The sequence below is a fragment of the Gopherus evgoodei genome, chromosome 1 (genome assembly GCF_007399415.2).
Source record: "Gopherus evgoodei ecotype Sinaloan lineage chromosome 1, rGopEvg1_v1.p, whole genome shotgun sequence".
Classification (NCBI taxonomy): Eukaryota; Metazoa; Chordata; order Testudines; family Testudinidae; genus Gopherus; species Gopherus evgoodei.
In genome coordinates this window covers 313,230,662-313,249,921 of record NC_044322.1, presented here as the reverse complement: position 1 = coordinate 313,249,921, position 19,260 = coordinate 313,230,662, and the positions used below count along the sequence as shown (strand labels likewise).

Below are 19,260 nucleotides of genomic sequence, written 5' to 3'. Positions count from 1 at the left end.
TATTGAGAATGTAGAATAAATTTACTTGTGAATGGTTTGAAATTCAGTAGTATAGAATTTGGATAGTCTATTGTATCAGAGGGGTAGCCGTGTTAGTCTGGATCTGTAAAAGCAGCAAAGAATCCTGTGGCACCTTATAGACTAAAAGACGTTTTGGAGCATGAGCTTTCGTGGGTGAATACCCACTTCCTGAGATGCATCTGAGGAAGTGGGTATTCACCCACGAAAGCTCATGCTCCAAAACGTCTGTTAATCTATAAGGTGCCACAGGATTCTTTGCTGCTGATAGTCTATTGGCTGTTCTAGATTCTAGTCTGGTCCTTGGAGCCCTTTCGGATAGTCCTCAGGAAAGCTGGAATAAAGAATGAAGTGGAGAAATCAAGGGATTGATATCAAGAGATTGATGTGGAAGGTGGTCTGCAAAATGAGAATGAAAAACCTTCTAGTCACAGCCTGTAGGAAGGAGCTGTAATGGCTCATCCTCACTTTACAGGAAATGCAGCATTTCTCAGAATTTGGCCTATATTAAGCTTCAGTTGCAGGAGTCTGGTATTTGAAAAATGATTTTATTTATTGCATTGTTGTACAGTGCCAGAGCAAAAGTATTGGCTCCAATCCTGCAAACACTCGTGTTTAACTATATGCGGATGAGTACGGCAATTGAGTTCAATGGGACTATTTTTGTGATAAGTTAAGCATATGTAAATATTTTGTGATCAGGACTGTTAATGTAATTACTATATTAACTCTGAAAGTCATCTTCTGGATGTAAAATAGCACTACTTAAATTGTAAGCAATTGCAATTGACGCACCTAGCACGACAGGGTCATGTACAATGATTAGGGCTCCTAGGTGCTATTGTAATATACTTAATAATATTCCCTAGCTCCAGTTAGGAACTGCTCTATATTATCTATTTAAAGGGAACACTACGAGGTTAAAAATACCGTGTATTTAAAATAAAGTCTTTGAATTGGGTGTAAAGGTCTGTTTGGGCGGGTTCCTTTGCGGAATCGGGACCTCTCTTCCTATTAACAACGCCTGACTGTTACTGCGGGAAGAGCATCCACCCCATCTTCCCTTTGTGGTACTCATGCCCGTGGTCGGCGTGTTGCATCGTTCTCCCGGGCGAGGGTGCAAACAGACTAGCCTGCGGTTTGCTGTTCATAGCCAGTTTCATACAGACTACGAAAAGGCGAGTTGGTTTATTCTTTACTAAACACTGGGGGAGGGACTAGGCTGTTTAGAAAAAAATGTTTCAGGTGGACTAGCCCCTCCCCCCAATGCTGGAAATCCTTGTATCAGCTGTAGCGTCTTTAGGGCAGACGCCCGGGATGCGAGTGGCTGTTCTGCCGGCTGGGGCTGGGACTGGGACAAGCTGCAGGGGCAATTGTATTCACGTATTTGTGCTGCACCAGCTCCTGAGCCGGGCCGCGCGCAGCGTGGCATTAACGAGACCAGGCGGCCCAGGCTCGCCGCCTCCCACCCTATCAGGTGCTCCGGGGAAAGCAGCTCGCGCCGGCCGCCGCTGTCTGTCCGGCTCCCCGGCGTGCGCGCGCGCGCGCCCCCCAGCCCGCCCAACTCTCTCCGCCCGGGCGCGCGCCCCGCGGCACTGTCGGGGGCGGTGGGGCTAGTCTCGGGAGCGCGCCTGCCTGAGCGCTTTGCGCCAGCCAGCCGAGTGGGGAGGAGAGCCAGGGGCTCGCCGCGGGAGGTGCGCGCCTACCACCGTCCCGAGCGGGGCCGCAGCCACCCGTGAGTAACCCCCGCGGCCGCTGGGGGAGCCTGGGGAGCAGCCGCCGCCTCGCCGCGCCCTGCGGCAGCGGGGAGAGGCGGCGCCGCTGCAGCGCCGGGCATGGGGAGCCCGCGCCCCTCCGCCTCCCGGTGTCCCGCTCCGGCTGCCCCCAAATGCCCAGGCAGCCCGGCGGGCGCAGGCTTAGCTCAGCCCAGCCCAGCCCCGCCAGCTGGACCGTCCCCGCCGGGCTCCTGGGGCTGCGCGGGGCGGTCAGCGGGGCGCCTTGCTCCGGGGCGGCTGGCGAGCCACACCGGCTTCCCGTCCAGTCCCGTCCCGTCCCCCGAGGTCTGTGTGCGCCGTGGCCGCGGGCTGCATGTAGCGATGTAAACACACCCGCCTGCAGGGGCGTGCGCACGGCGGGGTGTGCTGCCCGAGCTCCCGGGGCGTGGGTGCCTGTGCGGCTCCCGAGCGTGGCCCGAGCCCTGGCCGCACAGGCTCGCTCCCGCCGGGGCAGCGCTACAGGTGCGGGCCGGGAGGGCTGCCTGGGGCCGGCCGGGGCGCGGTCTGCGAGGGACAGGTTGCTGGAGCTGCGCGGGGGCCGGTGTGCGGTGTCCGGCTGGGGGCGCGGGGGACGGGCTTGATTCTGGGGCTGGGAGAGTCTCTCCCATCCCTGCTGCCCCCGCCCGGCCGTGGCCGGAGACGCTGCGCGCGTCGCGCTCCTTCCCCGCTGCCCGGGACCCGGCCCCGCACGCTGAGCCGGGCAGGTCGCCATTTCACGCGCAGAGAAGGGGGCAACAGGCTGCCTGCTTTGCGGGGCGCCCTCGTCCCCTGCCTCTGGCAGGCCGCCTTTTCTCACCCGTGCACGTCAGTCGATCGCCAGTGCGCAGAGGCGAAGGACAGGAGCTGCCTCCCTTGGCTCAGGCAGGCCGCTGTAGCTGCTGCCCTCTCCTCCCGCACCCCTGCTTCTGTCTCCCTGACAATACACGGAGGGAAGGAGCTGTCTATGCTGAAGTAGCAAACTGCCTAGCATTAGGGTTGAAGAGCCCCATGCAAGCTGCTAAACGCTTTTTCCTGGCTGTAGAGCAGTTTTCTGATGAGTACTGAGCTTATTGCTGGGGGATCATTCTCTGCTACTAAAGCATTAGTGAATTATCAATAGTTAGTGCTAGTGTTTCATCTGAGCTGTATCCTATTATACAGATGGACATTAGAATTAGACCATCACAATCTAGTTTAATTTGAAACCTGTCAAATATGTAATTGTAGTTTGAGAGTGTACAGTGTAGTCCATAGAACTATTTTATTTTTAACCCAAAAATGCCCTGCAGCTCCATCAATAACTGCCTTTCTGCATTTTCCTTGTGGTTAAATTTATATGCACATATTGGTAAATACTGTATATGCTATAATTGGTTGCAAGAGCTTAACGGTAAATAGATATTGACATGTTCATCTGCCCAGTTTCTCTGCTTCTTCCCTTTTAATGGTAACTGGCAGAAAATGAACATAAAGTCTGTGTGGCAAATGTATTTACCTTATAGTTAAAAAGTAATAATTAACCTGACCGTAATCTGCTACTATACCATTGAGCACAAAAGGTTATTTTTGAAGTGTTGAATGTGTTTCAGTCAAGGCCTTGGAGTTAAATAGGAAGTTATAGCTGATTATCCAAAAAAATTTCACAAGACTTCCAAGCTGTTAAAAATTTAAGACAATATTGTGCTTCAGTCATATCTCCAGTGCTGCTCCATATTGGTCATCCTATTAAGAAAGGTAGTGCAATACTTTTCTTTGGTGTTTGTATTATAAAGGACATACAAATGGAGTGAGACCGTAGAATGGGAGTCTAATACTGTCAGGGATGTGAATTTTTCCTGTTTACATAGGGTCCAATTTTGCACTCTTTACTCAGACAAAACCTTTTGAGTGAGGCAGTGAAAATTAGCTCTTTCCTTATGGTGTTCCTGTTCTTCAGCCTTGTAGTATTTTCTTCTCTGTTTTGCTTTTTAGACTAAAATTATAAATGTGTTTAGTATATAGTGTGGAACAGTGGATAAAACTTTAAAACCCAGTCCTGCACTCATTGAAGTCAATGGTAAAACTTCCATTAATTCCAGTAGCTGTATGATCAACTTCATCTTTTCCAGTTGTTCGACATAATTAACATTACACTTTGAAACTGAAATCAATAGGCTAGGCACAGAGCTGGGGCACTGCTCAGTGTCAGTAGGCACCTGACCCTCATTTTAGATTTCAGTTCTCTATATGTGCTGAGAGAAAAATCTCAAACTTTGGTCAACACTATAAATATGTGAGCTGAAAAATGGAAGAAATTGTTCAGATAATAGAATATTGATGCAAGAATTTATTTGACAATCAATTTGCAGGGGCAACAGACATTTTATTTTTAATTAAAACTATTTTATTTCTTATTACCATGTATTTGAGGTGGGTTATAATATAAGCATTTCAGGGAAATCTATATGCAATTGATTGATGGCTGTGCTCATTTTAAAATGTTTAATTACCAAGCAAATGACTTATTGTTAAACAAGTGAATATTTTAATACAAATAACAAAAAACAAATATTTCAAGTCAGAAATATCTGTGAAATGATATCTAATCTGATGTAAAATTAATGTAAATATAGGGGTTTTTTTTTATGCTGAGGCCATTAAACTTAAATATTACCAGCTGGGAGAATATGTAGGGTAAGAGTCTGATGCCCTTACTATGCAGTTAGTCTCACTAACCTCAGTGGGAATACTGGCAAAATAAGAGAACACTCATCCTGAGTAAGGGCATCAGAATCTGACCATTAATTAGCATGTTTTATCTCCAGTGTGGAAAACATTGTCTAATTAATATTAATTTTGTGATTGTTAGAGAGAAGGCTTGTAAGCGAGAAAAGGATAATAGTGTAAACATTCAGGTGGATGTTTACTACTTTGCTGGTACTGCTAGCCTGCTGTGTTGGGGTATTGCCTTCTATTGTGGACTCTGCAAAGATGACAGCATAAGATTTAGTTAGAAGATCATAATTGTTCAGTATCAGAAGGGTAGCCGTGTTAGTCTGGATCTGTAAAAGTAGCAAAGAGTCCTGTGGCACCTTATAGACTAACAGACGTTTTGGAGCATGAGCTTTCGTGTGTGAATACCCACTTCATCGGATGACATGCATGACAGTTTACATAATTGTTCAGGAGGATTAATAGGAGAGTGGCAGCATCACCCTAATTCACTTGTTTTATTGGTGTGTAGGATTCAAATTTCAAGTCATCAAAGGTGATTTTTTTTTAAGCCAGAGAAGTGAATCTCTACAGTTACTATTTGAATACAAGAAATATTGAGTCCTAAAAAGGCTAATTGGCCTATTACACAGATTAAACTACTGAATAAATACCAAAAAGCAATGCTAAATAAATCTGTTTTGCATATCTGTAGCTCTATAGTTTCCCCTATGAGATTATTTTACCCTATGTTTTTGTATTTAATCTTTTGTTTTTCTTGGCTGTCAGATAAAGCCAAATACAATAGAACCAGACCTTGTTATTAAGTGGCATTAAGACAGGCTGGTAACAATTCTTATTGCATGTATGTTTACATTCTGTGTTATGTACAGAGCAGGAAAGAAATGGAAAGCAACATTGAAAAATATATATATCCCAGGAGTGTAAACTGAGAGAAAGAAGTAGCAGGTCATCTGCTCTGCAATATGCAATGGGTTTGATATTGCCTTCTTGATAGTATGTAAAAAACTGAATCTATTTTCTCTATAGTAGTGATTGCTGAATTTTAAGATAGCAAGCAAATAGTGCCTATTGTGTATCACATTAAAGATATTGTCAGTTTATGTATACATATTTGATTTATATTGTATATTTACTATTCCTACTATTATTTAAAAGATATTCTAAGCTTTAGTACATTGTTCTTTAAGATTGAAATGATGCTCCTTAAGTTTCATCATACTGTTTGTTGCTCAGTAAAGCATAGTTGCAAACTAGCTATATTGCATTCTTCTGAACCACTGAAGGCTGGCTGAGCTTTTCCGTTATTTACCTCAATAGAAAACTGAGAGAGAAAAAATGAACAAAGGAGGTCTGTTTTGCCTGTCCCACTTGCTGGGTTGTTGTCTGTGCCCTTTTCAGTGAAGGAGGGGGTACAGCTGGGTCAGAGTTGAAGAACACTAAAAGGGGAATTCAGCTCTCATGTCAAAAATTTGAATGATAGCTTAGTTTGAGTGCTGAGTGAGTTTGTTTGAATTGAAAAAAATTGTATTTATGAAAGCTATAAGTGACAGATGGTGGACCAACAGAGCGCGCTACATAGTATAGCAAGAAATGTGTTCAGTCCCTGATTAAAATGCTCAGTAAACATCGAGCTATCTGATGAGATTTTTAAGATTGTTAGTAGTGATGCTAGACACTGTGCAACACTAGACATTTGATTGTGTGAATTAAGGGCAAGCCCTTGCAGCTGGCATACATTCAGATTTACTTGTCTAGCCTAATTGCATTGCAAATATTCGTCTTGACCACTCTTCAGCCTTCCTCTTGTAGTGCTTGTTGAATACATACAGAAATGTTCATCTGGATCTTCTATTACTTCCTGTGTTGTTTCAGTTTTGAAATGGTTCAATTCATAATGTGATTACAGCTTTCTCCTTGTTAACTTTTTGTATGAAGCATAACAGCTTGAATTATAAAATGTTCCTGTAAGAGCTCACAGTACCCCTTTTCTGCTTTATGCAACTATATTTAGCATTTGATCCAAAATCATTCAGATGTGTGCAAAAAAACAAGTCAAATGAGGAAAAAGAACAGTTCAGAAATAAAGACGTGATAATTTTAAAAAACAGCCGCATGAGAAATGAGTTTGCCTTTCCAATTGTCAATTAAACAAGACACAATTAAGACTAACTTGGCTTCTCTTCTGTTTTTTTTATAAGTCTAAACATAAGATCTCAGAATTGTGGTGAGGCATAAGGAAGAATAAGTTAGCCCTAATTATGTGGTGTTTGCCTGCACCATTAAAATATATTGAGACCTTTTTATTTCAGCTGTTTCTAAATATAGTTATTGCTGTAGTTGTTTAATATTTTGCCTTGGAATAAATAGAATTGATGTGTAACTTAATTGCTGGATAAAGTAATATCACTGATCTGTATTCAGATCCTCATTTTAGACAATGTCCCAAATATGAATATATTAATTTTAAAACATAATTATCCTAGAAAGGGGTTACTAAGATGCTTATAAAAATTAGAGTAGCAAGATCTTTCACTGTTACAGCCATTGTTTCTCATTTTCTCCCTTCCCCTCAGTATCTCGCCATTCCTGTTTGTTGACATCAATGCTGTTTGTTTAATTTAGATTGTAAAAAATACTCTGGGAAGGGACCTGTCTTTTTTTTAAGTGGTCAGTAACATACCATTTACACCAATAGAAAGATCAGCAAAACATTTTTTAGCTAAAACACCACTAAAGAGACATTTAATAGCGTAAATTCATTAGATTGATTGACGGACTAATCAAAATTTGCTACAGGGTTTGGACAGATTAAGGTACAGTATATGACCAGCAGATGCACAAATTAACTTCACACAACGTTTTGTGACTGAAAACTCAATGGTAGTGTTACCTCACCTGTAAGGATGGAGCATTTAACAGAAGGCACTGAGTGATGACAACTTCTTCTCCTGCTATTCTCACTGCGGATATTACTGTAATATGGAAAGTGTGGTGTATGTAGAAAGGAAAGCCTGAAAAAATTGGTGGGTAGAGAACAAAATCTATTATGTGAAAAGCTGTCACCTAAATGAGAGAGTCAAGGGCAAAAAGTTTTGGAGGCTTGAATAGAAAGTAGCAATGAAAGTGAAAGTTTTTGATGGAGCATTGAGAGTTGAATGTATTGAAGACAAACATACACCTTTTGGAACCAATTGGTATGTAAGATTGTGGTATGAATTGGAGCAACAACAGTGGAAAAGATAGCTAGTACAGATGAAAGTGAAAGATAAAATAGATCAGGAGGGAAGGCAGAATCCTCAGAAGTTTAGAAGCAGAAAAGATTAGTTACTTGGAGAAGAAAAGTAGAAGGAATAGAAAATAGGAGCTCTGCATGCTAACCTCGCCCCAGGCACCGGCTTCGCACTCCCATTGGCTGGTTCCTGGCCCATGGGAGCTGGGGGTGGGGTGGGGGGTTGTGGTGCATGCAAGCGAGAGCTGTGAGGAGCCACTTCTGCGCCTCCACCTAGGAGCCGGACCTGCTTCTGGCCACTTCTGGGATGCAACGTGGTTTGTGGTGCCAGGACAGGCAGGAAGCCTACCTTATCCCCTCCTCTGTGCTACTGATTGATTTGAGAGCTGCTGAAGGTAACCCTGCACCCCAATCCCTTGCCCCTGAAACCCAGAGACCCTTCTTGCACCCCAAATCCCTCATCCCCAGCCCCACCCCAGAGCCTGCACCCCCAGCCCAGAGCCCTAACCCCCTCCTTCATCCCAACCCTCTGCCCCAGCCCTGAACCCCCCCAAACACAGAGCCCCCTCCTGCACCAAACCCCTCATCCCCACCCCAGAGCTTGCACCTCTAGCCCAGCGCCCTGACCCCCTCCTGCGCCCCAACCCCATGCCCCAGCCCAGAGATCCCTCCCATACCCTGAACCCCTCATTCCCGACCTCAACCCTCTGCCCTAGCCCTGAGCCTCTCCCACATGCTAAACCCTTCATCCCCAGCTCCGTTGGGTCATGAACATCAACAATTTTCTTCAACTGGGTTGCCAGAAAAAAAGTTTGAAAACCACTTGTGATGTTGCAGTCTATATGGTTTTATAAAAATATGCTAAAGAGTGAATATAATGTAACTTTGGAATATGCTTCATGCAAAAGGTCTCTTGTAAGGTATCATTACAAAGCTTATAATCTACTGAGTGTGATCATCCTATTTGTATAAATGTACCACTCTTCTATCTGAAACTAGAAATATGAAATATAACTCTGAGGGCCTATTGTAATTTTGCAAAGTGTGGGCCATTAATGGTGGTTTGGAATCTTGATGACTTCCATTAACCAGGACAGTTGTCTGCAGATGGCTGTGTTTTACCTGTAAGTCTTCCTGTATATGTGTGTACTGGCAAGTGGGCAATGAAGTCTTGCATGTCACCTGAACTGGAATCTATCTTTAACCTGGTGTCTTTCCATTGAGAGGGAGGGGGTGGAAACCCAGAGAGGGACAAAGGATTCCTGCTCCATGCAAAAGATTATATAAATGAGTGGAATGGAACAAAGGGGAGGAGCCGTGATGAAGAATCCCCAAGCTACTGCCTGAGCTGGAACAAGAGCTCTACCAGGGGAACGAATTTGTGCCCAGGCCTGGAAGGTGTCCAGTCTGAGGAAAAACTTACTAAAGCATCTCTGAGGGTGAGATTATCTGTATTCAGTTTGATTAGACGTAGATTTGCATGTTTTGTTTTATTTTGCTTGGTGACTTACTTTGTTCTGTCTGTTACTACTTGGAAGCACTTAAATCCTGTTTTCTGTATTTATTTAATAAAATCACTTTTTTTACTTTATTAATTGACCCAGAGTATGTATTAATACCTGGGGGAGCAAACAGCCATGCATATCTCTCTATCAGTGTTGTAGAGGGCGAACAATTTGAGTTTACCCTGCATAAGCTTTATACAGGGTAAAATGGATTTATTTGGTTTTAGGCCTCATTGGGAGTTGGGCATCTGAGTGTTAAAGACAAGAACACTTCTGTTAGCTACTTTCGGGTAAACCTGCAGCTGTTAGGGGATGTGATTCAGACCTGGGTCTGGGTTTCCAGCAGGCTAGCGAATCTGGCTCAAACCAGGCAGGGCACTGAAGTAGTAAGTTGACAGGGCAGAAAAGTAGGGGCAGAAGTAGCCTTGGCACATCGGGTGGCAGCTCCCAAGAGGGTTTCTGTGCTCCAACCCATCACACCACTGATTTAGACAGGCTCTCCACAGCATTGTGTGTGGCCCTGGTCTTGACACTTTTTCCTTCCCCGGCATGATCCTTGGCTAGTTGGGCTTGTGAGGGGGTATTTGGAAGGACAGCCTGCCGCTGTTATCAGCCAATACAGCAATTGAGGATACTTCCCCACCCAGAGCTGGGACTTTTAGAGACTCTTCACGCTGCTCTGGCATTTTTAGCTAGCATATAGGGGCTGGAGTGAGGTTGACGATCTGACTCAAGTCAAAGTCAATAGAAAGATTTGTCTGACATATTATAATGTACCCATCGCTACAATATATAGGTGGCCATAAGTGTTTGTCCTTCTGTTTTCAGAAGGGAATTTCAGCTACTGTGTGCCACATGTGAAGGGGGTTCACATACTTTTCCCTTCTCAGTTTGATTGGGATGGAATATTTGAAGCCAACCCATCATTCAAAGTTATTCTCCCTAGTTTTATCTTTAAATCTTGTGGCAACAGAATTTCTCAGACCATGACTTGGTTACCTTTTATAAATCTAAATGAATAAATATAGTCTGGCCAGGAAATAGAGCTTTAAGTGTCTCGTTAGGCAACTGTATTTGAAAAATTTTGACCACTTAGAAAATGTTGTTGTGGAGGAAGCTGCATAGTCCAGCAGCAGGTTTAGAATGGAGGAGACAGAATTGAGAAGAAGGTGCCTGTAGCAACCAGAAACTAGAAGGAGGCTGGAAAAAAGCAAGGAGGAATCAGAAAGATGGGGTCTTGGAGGAGAAAGAAAACTGAGAGCAGAGACAATGGGCTTGGAACAGAGAAGATGAAAATTCAGTTCATTAAGGTGTGAGGGAGAAGACCGATGAGATGCTGACAGTAGACAAAGGCCAGAAAGGTGAGAGAGGAATATACTTGAGTTTTATCAATGGTACAAAACAAATTGATATACGTTTTGACACATTCTGGGTAATTTTCCTTAAATGGTTTTTTTAAAACAGTTCTGTATATTTTTTTAAAACATTTACAATAATTGGAAATATTTCTTTAGGGTTTCACAAAACCTAAACCCCTGTGATCTTCTGTTTCAAGTGCTGTATATTTAAAAAGCAAGCATGAAAGTAATGGGCACCTACAAGAGAGACATTAATATTAATGTGGGATTTTTTTCTTAGTTGAATTGAAAGTTGAGCTAGAAGCATTTTGATGTGCAAAATAGCAAGCTTGCTCTAGGCCAGGGAAGAGTTCAGAGGAACCTTCATAGGGTGGAACATATAACCTGGTTTTATCATCCCTTCTTAACTGTATGTATGTAATCCAGGGCCAAATGGAAACATAAAAAAATAAAACCTAGTGGAGTTTCCGTGTAGTAAAACAGCAGTTGAATAAAGGAATACTTTTATACAGTAAATTATATAAAAAATAAATGCAATTAAGTAGAAATATTAAATATTTCAAAACTCATATGTGATGGATAAAACCTGGACCTTTTTAGAGTAGGAATTACAAGCCCTTAGGAATGTTTGCAGTTTAAAATACCAGTCTTATTTACATAGTCAGCAGCAAACCATGTAAACACAAAATGCTTCCAGAAATACAAAATGCAAAACCATGATTTCTTGTAAAAACATCAAAGCACTGGTTTTATGAATGGCACAATTAACTGCCAGTCAGAACTTATCTGGACTGCCAAACAGAGCAAGTTGGTGCAAGAACTCACTGTAGCAGAATAGTACTAAATTTCTTAAAGCATGTATTTATTTAAAATGTAACTTAATCACACATCTGTTGTTCTCTGCAGGTCAGTTAACATGAACTGGCCACTGACTAGTTAGTTTCTTGATCCAGATTGTCATGGTTATGCATCAAATCCATATTGGGGCTAAGTTTTTGAATAAAGAAAATTGATTTATGGAGAGGTAAAAACAGCTGTGTAAGAGTAGTGAAGGAGAGCAATTGTTTAGAGTGATCCAAAATGGTATAACTAGGAGAAACTAGATTCAATTAAGCAAAGGAAAGCTTGTTCTGAACATCAAAAAAATCTCTAATTTGTATTAGTTTCCCAAGGCAAATGATGGAAGTTCTGCCACCAGAGTCATTTACAAATGGCCAGGACAAAACACTAGGAAACAAGTGTACACAGATAGGGAGACTGAGAAACTTAATACCAGCTACATTTTTGTTTTTCCCGCTCTCATTTCTATAATTCTATGATGATTGAAATGTGTAACACATGTGCAAGCCTGTGCTCGCAAAAGGAGTTTGTGTGGATGCACTTACACTTTGCCATCAGATCTTTTATTTGTTCTGTCCTGGCTTCTTGCCTCTGCTGCTTATTCAATTTGGGAATCTTAGAGCGACTTACTGATTAAAATATATAGTATATATTTTGAGTTTGCTGGTTTCAAGTTTTCTTTTTTCCTTGGCTCCAGATGGGGTTTGGAGCACACAACACGATAGATTACTTTGATCCATATCTCTAAATTGCAGGGAAGGGATAACTCAGTGGTTTGAGCATTGGCCTGCTAACCCCAGGTTGTGAATTCAGTCTTTGAGGGGGCCACTTAGGGATCTGGGGTAAAAATCTGTTTGGGGATTGGTGCTGCTTTGAGCAGGGGGTTGGACTAGATGATCTCCCAGGGTTGGGAGGGACCTCGATATTCTATGAAATCTTTTTTGAACATGTCAGAAAGCACTTAGGTTCTTTTGTATCCTCATTATTCCATCATAGGCTTACACTTGCATCTTCTTTGGTAGTACTGTGACATTACCAGGATACAGTCTGGACTGATGGACACCTGTGTCCTCTCAATTCTCCAACCTGGGGTGCCTTTTACACTGTTTCTCTGTGAGAGCATTTACTCCTGAACTGCCCACACACAGCCTCCAGTATGTAAATCACTCCCAGTTATATTGTATGAGTGCTATAGCCAGCCACTCATGAATTACATTGCAGAGTGATACCACCAAATTCCCAGTCCCAGACTTGCCCCCCGAAATGTGTATCTTACTACTGCTCAGCACTCTCATGAACAATGCAAGCTCATATAAAGCCTGTCATTTTATTAACAGAAAATGGTATGCACAAATCCTGTTATCTCAGATGGAGTTTCCCAAACACTGGTTAAGACAAAACAATAAATCAAGTTTATTAACTACAGAAAGAAAAAAAATTAAGTGATTTCAAGTAATGAGGCATAAAAGTAAAACTTGGTTACAAGAAAATAAAAGGTACAAACCAACTAAAGCCTAACTTAACAAGCTAAATGAATTCAAAGCAAAGGGTCTCTCTCACCACATGCTTCAGCAGTCTTGCTGGCTGGAATCCTTTCAGCCAACACTCCTCCCCCAGTTCAGAGTTACTTTCCTTGTCCTTCCGGTGGTGGTGATGCCATACACAGAGAGAAAGGGAAGAGTATTTTGGATCATCTGTTCCCCTTACAGTTCGCTCTTGTTTCCATTTTTTCTTTGAAAATCCTTTCCCTCTGGGGTTCAGGAGACAAAGTCAATGGGGATGGGAACCTCCAGCTGTTCCGTTGCCAAGATGTAAATTTCTTGCTCACACCCTTTTCCCTGCCAAAGAATGGCCAGTTAACCAGGTGATTGTCAATTCGATTTTGTTGACACCTGGCTGAGGTGTCAGTTTGCCTTTTGTGTCTGAGGAACTGGTTTGTGCCTGCTTTTCTAAACTTGGAACATGTCTTAGTAATATCATACAGTAGCATCTTATAGCGTTACGTGCAATGTTGCCACAGATCTTTTACCAAGACAATAATGATCAGCAAATTGAGTTTTCAAATGATACCTCACGAGGCATACTTTGTACATCATTTATGGTAGTCTTGTAAAAGGGGTGAATGTAGGAATACAGATTGTCATAAATCAAACTGATATTTGTGACAGTTTGTGATGCAGAATGTAAATTAGAGGAAGATTCAATGCCATTTAAGTTAGGATAGTGCGTATATATGGGGAGTTGGACCAACATTTTGTGGAATATATTAGTGACTCCATTGGTCAGACTGTCTGATCCTATGTGAATTCTGGGTTATCTCAGGTTTATCCTTTACCTAGTGTATTTCAGTGTTTAGAAGCTAATTTTGACATAGTGGAGTGAACTATTAGAGGTACTGAGTTAGCTTTGTTGAACTGTGGTTAAGTTCTTTGAGAAAATGTGAGAAGAAAAGGGGAAGAAGGAATTGTTGCCTTGAAAGATACGCAGAGTTTGCAGTCTTTTACAATGGTACTCTGTACATTTTGGTGGAAGGGATTTAGGGAGTCTGCTTAGTCGAAGCAGAGAACATTAAGCCAAGAACATATGAGCAGTGTACTTCAGATAATCATAGTTAGTACTGTAAATGTTAATGGTGCTCTGCAGGGAAAATAAGACACAACGTCCTTTGACCAAAAGAATTTACAACATAGACCAGCCAAAGTAGGATATAACAGTTGAGCTAAGGGAGGGTGTCATAGTATAATTCCCAACTCTGGACCTTAGTGTCCAGGATATGGGTACTAGCCTAAAGTCCTCTAAGCTTAATTACCAGCTTAGATTCTGTAGTGCTGCCACCAATCAAGAATTCAAGGGCCTGACACCCTCTGGTCCTCCCAAACCCTTCCCTGGGGACCCCCAAGACCCAGATTCCTTGAGTCTCACAACAAAGGGGAATAAACCATTTCCCTTCCCCCTCCTTTCTTCCTCCCAGCTCTTTCCCGCCCTGGGTACACTAGGAGACCACCATGATTCAACTCCTTGAATCACCACCCCGAGAGGCATGTTACCTTCCCCCTCCCTTCTTCCCCGGAGAGAGATACGGAGATAAACGCAGAGAGCAGGTTTTTCTTCCCTCCTCCCTTTCCTTTCTCCCACCAATTTTCTGGTGAGTGCAGACTTCCTTCCCTGGAGTCTTACAAAAGATAACCAAAAAAATCAATGAGATTTAAAAAAAAAAAAAGAGGAAAATTTAAATAAAGAAGGAAAAACATACAAAGAAGGAAAAACAGGGTTTTTATAGCTTAGACAATAGAAAGAAGCTTTTTTCAGCAGAAACACAGTTTAAGCTACTTGCAGCAAGTACCCATCTGCAAATAAAGAAAAACAAGTTAAAAGACTATAACTGCCTTTTTACTTACTCACTATTCTGAATAGATAAGATACTGTAGCAGGGAGATTGGCAGAAACCTGGCTGCACCTATAGTCCCGTCCAGGACCCAGAGAGAACAACCCACAAACCCCAAACCCACAAACAAAGGCTTCCCTCCACCTAGATTTGAAAGTATCTTGTTTCCTGATTGGTCCTCTGGTCAGGTGTTTGGGTCCTTGTTTGTTAACCCTTTACAGGTAAAAGAGACATTAACCCTTAACTTATCTGTTTATGACAGAGGGGTTGGAGAAATCATTGGTGAGGGAGCCAACGTAGGCAGGAATAATGGGAAAAGAGTCACAGACTACAGTAATGGGTGCAGTGTAAAAACCTAAACAGAATACAGTAAAGTGTTAAGATAAATTTGAAAGAAGAGGAAATAGCAGGTAAAACACAATCAAGAAGTGGAAAGACTATAATAAACTCAAGGGGCTACGTAAAAGTAGGTGTGAAGCTAAGAGTGGGTGAATGTGTGGCCCAAAGGGTATGTCTATGCTGGACTGTTCTTTATCTGGAGTTAATTGATTGTCAGTTAGGCTTAGGCTAGGGTAACACAATTTTATCCTGGAACAAATACCTGTAGGTGCGTGTTGTAGACATGTTCACTGAACATTTTAGCATTTGTAGGAGGAAATAAAAGCACCATGAACACTGACTATTTGCAAGGGCAGTACAGATCTCTAAAATCCTCTTGCAGCATGATCTGCAGCATCAGATTGAAGGAATAGATAGAAGAGGATTAGAAATTAGACTCTATAGGCTAGTTATGCACACAAATCTTCAAATGAACATCCATGAGAGGGGACCCTGCCTTTTAATAACTAGCTAGAATATTATGTGACCTTTCTTTCATCTTTGGTAAATGTTAAAAACCCCTAAAGGAGTCAGTCTTGCTTAAATAATAGACTGCAGAGGCTCTCCAGTGCTTTAGTGGTTAGAGTATTTGCAGTGCCACTGCAGTTTAGCAGAGGAACATGTTCAGTAGTGTAAGGTGCAGAAATAATGCTGATACCCAGATTTATATGTCTAACATCTTCTAGATGATAAGTGAAGATCAAATTTTATAAAACATACATAAATTATTTCAATATATGCTTTTATCAATTGCAGGTTTTGTTTGTGGTTATGTGAATTAATCTTCAGCATAACCACTGCAGACTGCATCTAAACAATTATCCAGTTCTGATGGCTAGAGTGTGCAATAAGCTAAATTTTAACCTGACCTTAAATGTATGTGTGCTTGTTTATTTTGATATATAGTAGTAGTAGTTGGCACCCATTTGATGCTGTGGGTGCTCATACACTGAATTACTATTCACAATACCAAATGCAGTTAGTATATTTAAATAGTCTGTCTTGCAACACTAAACATTACACACCAAAACTCAAAGGATCCTAGAACCTTTCAGTTGTTTCTTGAACCATCTATAAGTTCTAAATATTTGTGAAAACAGAATGGCAATATGTTTTCTGACTGACTAGGGTTCTTGTGTTTTTTGTTTTTAATAATACTTCTTACCTCAAAATAACCCACTGTTTTTCTGAAAGGCAAAAATAAAAACCCTGAAATTATCTGTTGCGAGAGGGGTTGACAAAACCAAACCCAGATTTTGTGATTAACTTTGAGCATTTTCCTCACGCAAAAGGGCACATTGTTCAAAATGAAAAAATTTGCAATTGTAAGTAAAACCTAGGAACATAGACCTTACTAGTTAATAGATTGAGGATTTAGTTGCTGCCATTATTTAGTGTTTGCCCTTATTCTCTGAGCATGCATCACTAGTGGCAGAACAGGAGCTTCAGAACAGCATGTGACTGCCTTGGCTTTCCTTCCCTTATAAGCAGAAGGATTCGCTCCCCATCATAAGCACATCCTGAGGCTCTTTCCCTGGAGGCCTTTGCCTCTCCAATCCTATGCTGGCATTTAAAGCAGGATAAGAAAGTAGTTAGACATCTAGGTTCTATCCTGTATGCTTGTAATTCAGTGGTCTCCAACCTTTTTATGCCCAAGATCACTTTTTTTAATCTAAGGGCAACTTGACATCTACCTCACCCCTTTCCCAAGGCCCTGCCCCTTCCCCAAAGCCCCGCTCCACTCTCTCCATCCTCCTCTCGCCCGTCACTTACTCTCTCCCACCCTCACTCACTTTCAATGGGTTGGGGCAGGGGTTGGGGTTCGGGAGGAGATGCAGGCTCTGGGCTAGGGCCAACGAGTTTGCAGCGTGGAAGGAGGCTCTGGGCTGAGCCTGGGGCAGGATAGAGGAGAGGGTGAGGGGTACAAGCTCTAGGAGGGAGTTTGGGTGCAGGAGTTGGCTCTGGGCTGTGGCAGAGTGTTGGGGTGCAGGAGGGGGTACAGAGTGCTGGCTCTGGAAGGGGGATCAGGGCTGGGGCTTGGGGTCCAGGAGGGGACTTGGGGTCCTGGCTCTGGGAGGGGGCTCAGGTTAGGGCTTGGGGTGCAGGAGAGGGTTCAGGATGCAGGAGGAGCTATGGGTGCTGGCTCTGGGAGGGGCTCAGGACTGTGGGTTGGGGTGCAGGAGGGGCTCTGGGGTGCTGGCTCGGCAGGGGGCTCAGGGATGGGAGTTGGAGTGTGGCCTCCCGCTGGGCAGCACTTACCTCCGGCAGCTCCCAGTTGGCAGTGGACGCGGTGAGGCTAAGGCAGGTTCCCTGCCTACCCCGGCCCCACACCGCCCCAGGAAGGGGCCAGTGCGACCCTGTGGCCCCTGGGGAGAGAGCGGGGGGCATGTGGCTCTGTGCTCTGCCCCTTTCTGTAAGCACCGCCCTGCAGTGCTTACAGAAAGGGGCAGAGCACAGAGCCACGTGCCTCCTGTCCAATGGAGCAGCATACAGAGGGAGACTGCTGCCCACCTACCCCTGGGGCTGCACTGGCTGCTTCTGAGAGTCAGCTATACTGCATCGCCGGAGTACACACTCAACTGGGAAATCCTCTAGGATCGACCAGTTGATTGCAATGACCAGTTGGTGACCACTGCTGTAATTGATAGTAGGTGCATCATTGCAGATGCAAGGTTTAAAAGCCTTCTTTAAAACTTTCTCTCTTTTTTTTTAAGACTGTGACTAGTTTAGGAACTCCCCCAGAACAAATATACTTAGAAAATATTTTCTGCAAAGAGATATTTCTGTATGAAAACATGAAAATGTTCATATAAACTAGTAATTGCAAATTATTAAACAACTAGTTGCAGTTAAAAAAAAAATTAAAGTAGGACTTGCCAGATATTCACATCAGGCATAATAGATACCCTGTTCTTCTATTGTTCAGCAGATCTTAATTTTTTTTAAATGCAGCATGAAAGAACATGTGTTGTTTAAAGTACTTCTTTCCTCAGAAGAACTTTATCATACCTTGCTTGTTAGAAAAGTTTATTTTAAAAAACAGGACTTATATCTGTTAATATTATTCACTCTTGAGAAAATGAAGGCTTGGATTTTTACCCAGCTAGTTTAATTTTTGAATAGAGCTTCAGTGTGCGGAGACTAAGAACTATATTGTCAAGAAGATAAAATGTCCAGCAGCTGGCTTTGTGAGACAGCAGCTCTATCCAGCTTGAAGGACCAGAACAGCCATCTTCTCTTAACTAACTTCATCAACAGTCTGAATAAATGATACAACCTATTGTAAATCTAATTATGCAATAGCTTATTTACAAGTATAAAATTTGGCTCAGGGACTAAGTGAATGCTGGGATTTAATTCGGTGAAGTTTTGAAGCATCCAAAGTAAAAGAGCTTTCTGTGCAAATCTGCTTTTAATTATATTTTAACATAAACTTATTGGAGATTTATGATGATACAAGAAGCATAAAACTTTACTTCAGCTTAGAGAAGGTCACCAGATCTGAAGTATTTTGGACAATGCTCACAATATTCCTTGGAAATAGGTAAGTAAGTACTGGCAACGATCCCCATTTTAAGATGAAGAAACTGAGAGAACAATGGTTAAGCGACTTGCCCAGGGTCACTTATGGCATCAGTGGCAGAACCAGGATTAGAACTCAGGCATTTCTGTAATTTACAGCTATGCAATGCCCTTCTGTCTCTCTCTAGTTAATACTCATCTCATTCTTTCTTTTTCCAGAATTCTGTGAGGTCCAGCATATCCATAGTCTAACCACGCACAGATGTATAATAGAAGTCATTTTTAAAGGTAGTTAAACTTCAAGTTCATAGGGCTTTAGAAAGAACGTGGCCAGCGGTCTCTTCTCAGTTATATAAGGAGTGCTTGAGCTCAGGTTCCTCTGCAGATCTCAACTTTAGTGTTACAGAACAGGGTGATAGATCCTAAATAGCCTAAACCTCTAAAAGATAAGGCCAACACCTTAAACACCACCCAGAAATACACAGGCAGCCCAGTGCAGGTCATGGAGTACAAGTTCACTTTGTTTCAAATGGGATATCCGCTTACTGAACAGCCA

The 19,260-nt window shown here is 42.6% G+C and overlaps 1 protein-coding gene across 29 annotated transcripts in view; it reads left to right on the top strand.

The window, feature by feature from the left end:
* The first annotated feature begins 1,355 nt into the window (after positions 1-1,355).
* The window catches only part of NRCAM (neuronal cell adhesion molecule), a 356,777-nt gene continuing 338,872 nt past the window's right edge, over positions 1,356-19,260 (top strand). For 27 of the 29 annotated variants that reach the window (XR_003998518.1, XR_003998516.1, XR_003998517.1 and 24 more), the window contains exon 1: positions 1,664-1,753. The gene's annotated coding sequence lies outside the window, so the exon portion shown is untranslated. Of the gene's footprint in view, positions 1,496-1,663; positions 1,754-2,236; positions 2,256-19,260 lie in introns of those variants that run through there. The other 2 variants (XM_030548968.1, XM_030548970.1) reach the window with 2 other exon arrangements.